Source organism: Nanorana parkeri, unplaced genomic scaffold, assembly GCF_000935625.1.
Source record: "Nanorana parkeri isolate BGI_ZX_2015 unplaced genomic scaffold, ASM93562v1 scaffold671, whole genome shotgun sequence".
NCBI classification, from domain to species: domain Eukaryota; kingdom Metazoa; phylum Chordata; class Amphibia; order Anura; family Dicroglossidae; genus Nanorana; species Nanorana parkeri.
This window is the reverse complement of record NW_017306939.1, coordinates 222309-232483: the sequence shown is the minus strand read 5'-3', so window position 1 is coordinate 232483 and position 10175 is coordinate 222309. Positions and strand designations below refer to the sequence as shown.

General features: G+C 45.1%; 1 long non-coding RNA gene across 1 annotated transcript in view; it reads left to right on the top strand.

Moving 5' to 3' along the window:
• Positions 1-4845: 4845 nt before the first annotated feature.
• Positions 4846-10175, top strand: part of LOC108792690 — a 9036-nt gene continuing 3706 nt past the window's right edge. Inside the window, exons 1-2 of the long non-coding RNA XR_001941581.1 lie at positions 4846-4856; positions 5176-5180. This is a non-coding gene — a long non-coding RNA (uncharacterized LOC108792690). The remainder of the gene's footprint in view (positions 4857-5175; positions 5181-10175) is intronic.

Here is a 10175-nt window from a genome sequence, read left to right as displayed (position 1 = left end):
CCCATCTAATTTTCAGCATTTGCATTTATTATTTTTTCAAAATCTAATTTCTTCTAATCCCAAAGTAACTTTTTAGTACAAGGATTTAGCTGTTCATATAAAGATGGAAGAAAAATGGTAAACAGTGAGGAGTTCTGTCCCTTGTGTGCTGTTTTAAAAAAACAAGCCTTGAGCTCTTCAGTATGAAAGCTCTTCACAGAATCCTTTTGTTCAAAGTCCTCACTTTGGTGCCCCGGAGTGAAGCTTCTGAGTACAATACGCTCCCCTCCTCCGTTGTCTACCATCCTCCGGATATTCAAAACATACTCTCTCCAAGAATCTGTAATGTTTCCAACAGGAGCCATTTTTACGCCAGCCAAGGAGCCTTGCGTTTGCTTAAAGCGCTCAACCATGTGCAACTGAACAATCCGCTGGTTTGAATTCATAGATGAGCCGGGCCAGTTTAAAGGAGAACTATGAGGTGAGTGCTTTTCACTCACCTCATAGTTCTAGCCGACCTGTGACAATGAAACTGTCACAGGTCAGCTCAGTAGATCGGGAGGTGAGCGAACACATACCGGGTTCGCTCACCTCTCGATCCTGTCACGGCTCTCTGCCGTGAGAGGGGAGGGGCTGGATTCCCCCCTCCGATCCTCCAGCGCTGACTGGCGGAACGGACGGGGGAGGGGGCGGGTACAGCTGACTCTGCCTCTAGATAGGCAGAGCCAGCTGTCAGTCACGCAGCTGGTCGGATCCAGACATAATTGTCGGGATCCGCTTCAGCTGCGGCGTCTTAGTATACCGCGAGCAGCAGCAGGGTGACTGACGGGAGGACGCTAGTTTGTGTCCTCCCGTTACCCTAAGGAGAACTATGTGGAAAAGCCTTAACCCCATAGTTCTCCTTTAAGGACCTGTCAAACCACACTAGACCTAGCTATCGTAAAAGAGCATTCATGCTAGCTAGGGCCAGCGTGGTTTTACAGGTCTGGGGGGTGGTTGATGTGACACACTAACTTTTTTAAGGGTATTTCTATATGGAAATTCTGTAAGTTTTACCCCAGTCCCAAAAACCATATCCATCTATCCACCATATTCTGAATTGAGAAAGCTGGTTGGATGTCCAGTGAAACATCTTCAATAAAAACACAGCAAGTCCAGTTGCCTTGACTTATTTTTTACAGACATATCCATCTAGAAGTTTGTAAATGTACTTACTGAAGATGTACTTACTCAGCGCACTAACACAATTTCACTCAGCATTGTGATGATGCCCTTCCTTGTGTTACCAAGGAAGGGCATATGGGCAGTATGTATTCCTATTACGATGCTGATGTTTGATGGGGGTCTCTGTGGTCCCCTGGGTGCTGCCTACCTGGGTATTGCCTACCTGGGTGTTGCTTACCTGGATATTGTTTATCTGATTCTTTTTCGTAATTAATAGTTGCCACATGTAGTCTCTTCTTTTTCTTTCTTCTCCTTTATTTTTTTTTGGCACGCTCCGGTGTCCTCCTGGCATCTAGGGGGGGCTGTATGCATGGGGGCCCGGGGGGAGGATGAGGGACTCTGCGGTTTAGTCCGTGTTATGGGTACCTTGGCTCCTGCTTTCTACATAGGACCTCTTGTGTAGTTCTTTAGCCTTTACTTCATTTAGAGCAACACACCTGTTGTTACTACTCTGGGGGAGCAGTGACCTCGGCTCATAGTGTATCTTCTATTTATGCTGTGCTTTTGTTATTTTATTATTCCGATGTTGTTACTACCTCTTCATATATTGGGACATTAGAGAGTGTTCCTCATTTCATATTTGTTATTTGTTGTCTGGATTGTGATTGTGAATTGTTTTTTATTTTCTTTATATAATGAAATGTGTAATACTGTATTTAAATTAAAAAAATATGTATAATGTAACCCCCCCCCAATGCTGATGTTATTAGCAGCAGGGTGACTGACGGGAGGACGCTAGTTTGTGTCCTCCCGTTACCCTAAGGAGAACTATGTGGAAAAGCCTTAACCCCATAGTTCTCCTTTAAGGACCTGTCAAACCACACTAGACCTAGCTATCGTAAAAGAGCATTCATGCTAGCTAGGGCCAGCGTGGTTTTACAGGTCTGGGGGGTGGTTGATGTGACACACTAACTTTTTTAAGGGTATTTCTATATGGAAATTCTGTAAGTTTTACCCCAGTCCCAAAAACCATATCCATCTATCCACCATATTCTGAATTGAGAAAGCTGGTTGGATGTCCAGTGAAACATCTTCAATAAAAACACAGCAAGTCCAGTTGCCTTGACTTATTTTTTACAGACATATCCATCTAGAAGTTTGTAAATGTACTTACTGAAGATGTACTTACTCAGCGCACTAACACAATTTCACTCAGCATTGTGATGATGCCCTTCCTTGTGTTACCAAGGAAGGGCATATGGGCAGTATGTATTCCTATTACGATGCTGATGTTTGATGGGGGTCTCTGTGGTCCCCTGGGTGCTGCCTACCTGGGTATTGCCTACCTGGGTGTTGCTTACCTGGATATTGTTTATCTGATTCTTTTTCGTAATTAATAGTTGCCACATGTAGTCTCTTCTTTTTCTTTCTTCTCCTTTATTTTTTTTTGGCACGCTCCGGTGTCCTCCTGGCATCTAGGGGGGGCTGTATGCATGGGGGCCCGGGGGGAGGATGAGGGACTCTGCGGTTTAGTCCGTGTTATGGGTACCTTGGCTCCTGCTTTCTACATAGGACCTCTTGTGTAGTTCTTTAGCCTTTACTTCATTTAGAGCAACACACCTGTTGTTACTACTCTGGGGGAGCAGTGACCTCGGCTCATAGTGTATCTTCTATTTATGCTGTGCTTTTGTTATTTTATTATTCCGATGTTGTTACTACCTCTTCATATATTGGGACATTAGAGAGTGTTCCTCATTTCATATTTGTTATTTGTTGTCTGGATTGTGATTGTGAATTGTTTTTTATTTTCTTTATATAATGAAATGTGTAATACTGTATTTAAATTAAAAAAATATGTATAATGTAACCCCCCCCCAATGCTGATGTTATAACGGGATGGCATATGCTGGGACTTTAAAACTCTTTTAACTTTATTTTTTGGATAAAGGAAACAAAAAGACAGCGCCTTCTCCTAGTGTATTACGCTCTAGTAATATATGTAAGCACAAAGAGAACATACAAACTCTGTACAGACAGTGTCCTGGCTGGGTTTTAAACCTTGGGCCTCAAAGCTGCAAGGCAGAAGTGCTAACCACTAAGCCCTGGGCTTAACCATCAGCATCATTATTATTCTTATTATCATAGGCAGTAACATTTACACAGTGCTTTACATACAATAAATTCCAAATATGTATGTGATGTACATGATCATTAAAGCTCACCACACACGTTACAATCTGACTGTACAATCACCTTTATGACTGCCACTAATATGTAGTATAAGCAGTTACCTGATTGGATACAAATTGAATAAATTGGGTAGGTCCTCGTATTACACAGATTTGGGAAATGTAAAGTTGCTATTTTTTTCTCTTATAATGATGATACTAACAAATAAAGGTAAACTCATCAGAAGTCATTATTGCTGTGTTTGTGTTTCTTGCTGGTGACAATGCTCAACTACCAGATTGTGCAAAGATTCTTCTGCCACCTAGTGTTAGTGGGAAGTATTGTAACAGAATAACAAAATGGTCAATTCTTCTTTGTGGTAATTTAAAGCAAAGGCACAATAACATACAATAGCATCATATATACTTTAAAGCGGAAGTAAACTGCTTTAAATGGTTATTTTTGCGCTAATGTGCAACCATGTATTAATTACTTACCTTAAACGTGTGCCCTTCTCCACTGCTTTCAGATCGATCTTCAGTTCTTAGAGCTGTCTTAGATATAGCGTGGATGTGCTGAGTGTGTACGTTATATGGCACATGCATCAAATAGTGTACACAGAAAATAAAAAAATCACTGGGGGAAAGAGCAAGAATTCCTACATTTCAGCATGTTTTTATTCTTTAATTAAATTATGCTTGAAAGTGACATTATAGTCAGGAGTTAACCTTTTTATCCCATACTTCTCTTTAGGGTCACAGGAGGACATATACTAACATCCTTCCGTGACCCAAAATTCAGTATATAGCGGGTTATTACCCACTATGTGCTTAGAGCGCCGCAGCCGGGACGGATCCCGACAATACTGTCGAGATCAACACTGCTGGCTGATTGACAGTGGGCTCTGCCTATCTAGAGGCAGAGCCCGCTGTGTCCGTCCCTCTAGTCCTAGTCAGCGCTGCAAGATTGGAAGGGGGGGTGGATCCCTGCGGGGAGCAGTGACTGTCAATCACCGCTCTCTGCAGGGAGATGATCAGGAAGTGAGCGAGTGGCAGTATGTTTTCGCTCAGTTCTCGATCAATGGAGCCAACATGTGACAGTTTCATTGTCACAAGTCGGCTCTAACTATGCGGATGAGTGTAATTCACTCACCCCATAGTTCTGCTTTAAGCTTAAAAATGCATTCATGTACCCTAACTATTAAATAAAATGTATCCTTTTTGTGTATCATTTGGCTGTAGAACCTCAAATCATCTCTGAATTAGTGCTGACACTGACTACAATCTACAATAGAATACAATCTCAATACAAATAAGTAAAGTAAACATGAGATTGTAGTCCATCACAGGGAGCGAGCTTGGAGCGGTGACTACTTTACAACACACACAGGGACCATGGGGAACAAAAGTAGTCACCCTCCAGAAGGAAGGACAGTGTCGCCACTAATTCAGAGATGATGTGAGGATCTACAGCCAAGTGATACACAAATAAGATACATTTTTGTTAATAGTTAGGGCACGTGAATGCATTTTTAAGATTTAACTGTGTTTAATGTGACTTTAAACGTCATCATCAGCCAACTTCTAAAAAATGATGATGAAAGAAAATTGGAAATGTCATCCTTACCTCTCATTCTACATTATGCATCCATTTAATAAAATGCCAATGTTTCTGTAGTGTGTGTACGAGCTTTACACTTTTCATATTCTCCAGATTGGCCTACATGTTCCAGGTCGGTGGCTCAGAAAGTTATATGGCCGGTGGGCTTATTGTAGCAGCCAGGCTGGTAGAATTTTCTGAAAGAAAATAGCAACGGTATATTTCTCTCCGGACAAGTTTACTTGAAGGGGGATCTGTTGCAAGTGTATGTGCACACCTGGTCATCACACTAAGCGACACTCACTTCGAGCGGATTTCCACGCGGCGGGATAGCGCGACTGTTCCGGTGACGTTCCAGCGACCTTCACCGTCGGGCTGCATTCAAAAATAGAAAAATCGTGCGACATCCGCGGGGGAAAAAGGGTCCTGCGCAAGTGACAGCGACGAGCAACGGGCGACATGGAGCTGTGCATTAGAACAGATCCATTGAATATCACTGGCCGGCGACTTCTCGCAATATCGCGCGGCAAAAATGGGCCAAATCGCGGGATTTACCGCTCAGTGTGAATGGGGCCTTATATGAGCTCGCTGGACATCCCATTCCAAAATCCATGGACATTTATATGGGGTTGCCCCCCCCCCCCCATCTTAATCTCTAACAGCCTCCACGTATCTGGGAAGGCTTCCTAGAAGATTTATAGGGTGTATGTATAGGAAACTCTACCCGAAAAAAGCTCTAGATGCCAGATGCCCCAGCACCATGCTGTAGAATCTTCTTGCGGAATTGGGAGCTTTCCTAGGATCTCGCCAGAAGACCCGTCACCCTCGCTTTTTTAATGGATGTTTTTTTAATAGATAATTGCTTAAGTTGATTATAATTAAATTGTATTAATTTTATTATATTTAAATTAGATTGCTTTAAATACTACCTCAAATTATGTATTTTCTGCTATTCCCCGGAGATCTCTCTTTACTTCGTGTCCTGTAGACGCAAAAAAAAAGAAGTAAGAGGAAATCTCCTCTTACATAGTTGTCACTTAAACAAGTGTCCCCATTGGAAGATTTCCTTTTATTCCCATTCCGGTGACAATTAAAGGAGAACTATGGGGTCAGTGTTTTTCCCCATAGTTCTCCTTAGGGAACCGGTAGGACACAAACTAGCGTCCTCCCGTTACCCTAAGCTCAGTATACCGCGAGCTACAGCTCGCGGTATACTGAGACGCCACAGCCGGAGCGGATCCCGACGTAGATGACGGGATCCGCCCAGCTGCGTGAGTGACAGCTGGCTCTGCCTATCTAGAGGCAGAGCCAGCTGTACCCGCCCCCTCCCCCGTCCGTTCCGCCAGTCAGCGCTGGCAGATCAGAGCGGGGAGGGGGGAATCCAGCCCCTCCCCTGTCACGGCAGAGAGCTGTGACAGGATCGAGAGACGAGCGAACCCGGTATTTGTTCGCTCACCTCCCGATCTACTGAGCCGACCTGTGACAGTCTCATTGTCACAGGTTGGCTAGAACTATGAGGTGAGTGAAAAGCACTCCCCTCATAGTTCTCCTTTAAAGATTTTGGATGTTTCTTAGGGAGGGTGAATCTGCCCAGCAGGGATATACACAGCAATAAAAACCGGGCTTCTAACCCATCTCCACTAAAAAAAAAAATGAAGCCCATCTCTGGGCAAGCAAAAAACTTTCACTTGCAGTGGGGCTACTTAAGTGTTCCGTACGTCTAGTGGACATTATTACAGCTGTTTTACTTACCTGATCCTGGGCCCTACTGGCTCCTCCCAGACCGCTTAACCAGGGCCTGCAGCCTCTTCTCCTCTTTGCTCTGGTGGTCTAAGGACTACAGACATCATCACGTCTTATGCAGGTCCATTGACCTGCATTAGACGTAAGGACGCTGAAGGACATACTAACATCCGGAGCGAAGGGGGTGAAGAAGTGAGCGCTGCCCACCACAGGAGATGGGATCAGGTAAGTAAAACAGTTTTATTTGAGTCCCCTAGAAAAAAGAGCACTTAACCCTTGCAGTGTGGGAGTAGCCCCACTGCAAGGGTAAGTTTTTTCTTTGCCTGGCAATGGGCATTAAGTAGACCTTACATTTTGATACAGGGTCTGTTTTAAAAAAAGGAATAAATATTTCCTAAATATACATTTCACACACAAACATGTGACCGATATTATTATCTTGGTATGTATTGGATGTTGTTGCTTTACAATTTTTGCATACAAGAGTGCACGGTTCCTTACATAGTAGATGGAAACATTTGGGAGTTCTAGTGGTAGTACTTCTAGTACAATATTCCTATAATTACCTCTAGGGGGCACCAGTGCTCTTGTTTTATGAAAGTCTCTCAGCTTTATCACTGAGCGGCAGATTTAATCAATGCAACAAAACAATATTCACTGAACCAAATCATTGTTGCGTTTGGATACTTTTTGTTTGGCAGCACTGAATGTATAAGAGGGAAAAATGTGCATCGAAAGAACCGATATATCTGGAATATACTGGGTGTTATATTGCTAAGATTGAACAGGAGGGCTTACAATACCGACGCTTAAGTGGAGAGTTAGGCTGGGTTCACACCTAGGCGTATCGAATATGCGTGTTTGTCGCGCGTTCGTCGCGGGAATCGCTGTAAAAAAACCGTGCGACAAACACGCGTTTCAGAGGGATACTTGGCTGTATCCCAATGGAAACGAGCGACAAAAACGCCCCAAATAAGCTCCTGTACTTCTTTGGGCGTAGGGCGTTTTGTCGCGCGTTCATACGGCCTGTAATACGCCCAGGTGTGAACCATACCCATAGGAAATAATGGGATTTCGGTGTTTGAGCGTTTTGCAGAGCGTAGGGACGCGCTACAAAACGCCCAGGTGTGAACCGGGCGAGTGCTTTCACACGGGTATTCCGAACAGGTCTGCCTGTCAGTTCTTCAGGTCAGGTTTTTCTGATAAGAACCCCAATGTTAGTATAAGGGCAGCAAGATATAGACAGAGTTCCATTTTGGCTGACCTGATTGTGCCGGTTTGGGCATTTACATCTGACTTCTCATAGACCAGGGTTGGGCAAACTCCGGCCCTCCAGCTGTTGTGGAACTACAAATCCCATGAGGCATTGCAAGATTCGCACAGGGATGGCCACAGAGACGGATGCATGATTGGATTTGTTGTGTCACCACCGCTAGAGGGCTGCAGTTTGACCACCCTTGCCATAGACCAACATGGGTCAGGCAATTTCAGTTATGTCCTCCATTGCAAGATGGAGGGAAAAGCTGGATGGCCATGGATGTTGCCCTGTGAAAGGGTCCTAACATTCACTCTTGAGCGTCGGCGTCTTTGGTCATTGTTCACACTTTTTTCTGCACATTTGTACATGCATTATGTGCGTGTTTTCAGGGCAGGCTCACACCATTTTCTGGACCAGATCTGCAATGCACTGCATTGCTTTTTTGAGGCGTTCAATGTCAGGTCAGTTTTGTATGGAGTTACACTTTTACAGCCCATTCAAACTAGACTGCCGGAGAAAATGCTCTGTAATTGCAAGGGGGGCTGGTGTGTTGCAGGGACCCTGGCAGTGTGTGGTGTATTGCACAATGCTGGAGCTGCCACTGTTCACATTATTTTTCTTTTAACTTTATTGGTAGTGGACAATGTGTACACTCCATTCAGGTTCCCACACAGCAGCGTGGTACGCTGCATTGCTATGGGTGAACTTTGGTGGTATCCAGTGCACTGCGGAAAAATGCCCCGGCCGCTGCAGCCAGGAGGAGAGAGAGGGAGCGCTGTCAGGTGTGATCAGAGCCGCCTCTCTGAGCAGTGTAAGCGTGTGGGGGTATACGTGCATGCAGAGCCGAATTTGCCAGGGAGAAGAGGAGCGGCAGGTAAGTTCCCGTCCCCAGTCCCCATCAGGAAGTTCACACCCGCTCTCCCCCGCAAATGTCCAATGTTTTTATTTGGTTATTTTCTTAGCCTTATTAAAGAACAATTGTTACAATACTTGTTTACAATATTTGCAATCATTAATGTGATGTCTCTCCTTTCCAACTTTTCCTACAACACCATTTCTCTATGTGCGCCCGTTCAGCATTGAGGTCATCGCAAGCACTGGTGGATCGGAGCAGGGAGGGGGGATTTCAGCCCCTCCCCTGTCACGGCAGAGAGCCGTGACAGGATCAAGAGGTGAGCGAACGCCGGTGTATGTTCGCTCACCTCCCGATCTACTGAGCCGACCTGTGACAGTCTCATTGTCACAGGTCGGCTAGAACTATGAGGTGAGTGGAAAGCACTCATCTCATAGTTCTCCTTTAAAGTAGAAAATCCTTTTACTGGGTCCAGTGCCCATCACACCCGTGTTGTGGTATGAACAGGACACATAGAAAACAATTGTTCTCTATGTGCCCTGTGCAGAAAAATGCTGCTCACCGCTGTAGTGTGAGCTGATTTATGTCTATGCGTTACCACAACACGCAGTATTGCACGCTACATGTGTTGATGCTTTGCAGTGCCAGTGCATAGCGCACCAAGGCAGAGGTGGGCAACTCCGGCCCTCCAGCTGTGCTTTACCTACAAATCCCAACATGCCTCTGGGAGTCATGCCTGTAACTGACAGTCTTGCAATGCCTCATGGGACTTGTAGTTCCACCAAAGTTGGAGAGCCGGAGATGTCCAATAAGGCAACACTCATGGTCTGCCATGTGCTGCAACAAATCATAGTGCATTGCGGCAAAAACTTTGCAACATTTCCGTCCGATTTTAATTTGCTGCCTTAATGCATAACGCACGTGACACAGATTGACGTGCACTGACGCAGCGCACATCTGTAAACGGGCCCTACGGTGAAGCCCCCAGGTCCTCCGCCGCCCGCGAGAAGCCATCTCCAGGTCAATGCGCTATTCGCGTGGTGGAGCCGTACATATTTCTACAATTATTCCAAACGACAAAAGGTAAGCTAAAAAAACAGCCTCTGGCACAAACCTGAAAAAAAATGCAAAGGGAAAAAAAAAAAAGTCTAGGTGAAGCCACCGCGTCTCTATTTACCTCACTGGGACAGAGGAAGTACTGTTTACCATGTGAGAATATTTGTGCAGAAGAAGCAGGGGGGGAGGAGTTTTCCCATGCTTTTTTATTATTATTTTTGCTCTCTCCCCCGCCCTTTGTGGTTTTTCTTTCCAGGCTGGGCTGGGAGCCGGCTGCCTGTGCACGGTGCAGAAAGCCAGCAGCACTTTGGCACGTGCTCCCGGGTGATCCAGAGTACAGACAGGAGCGGGCGG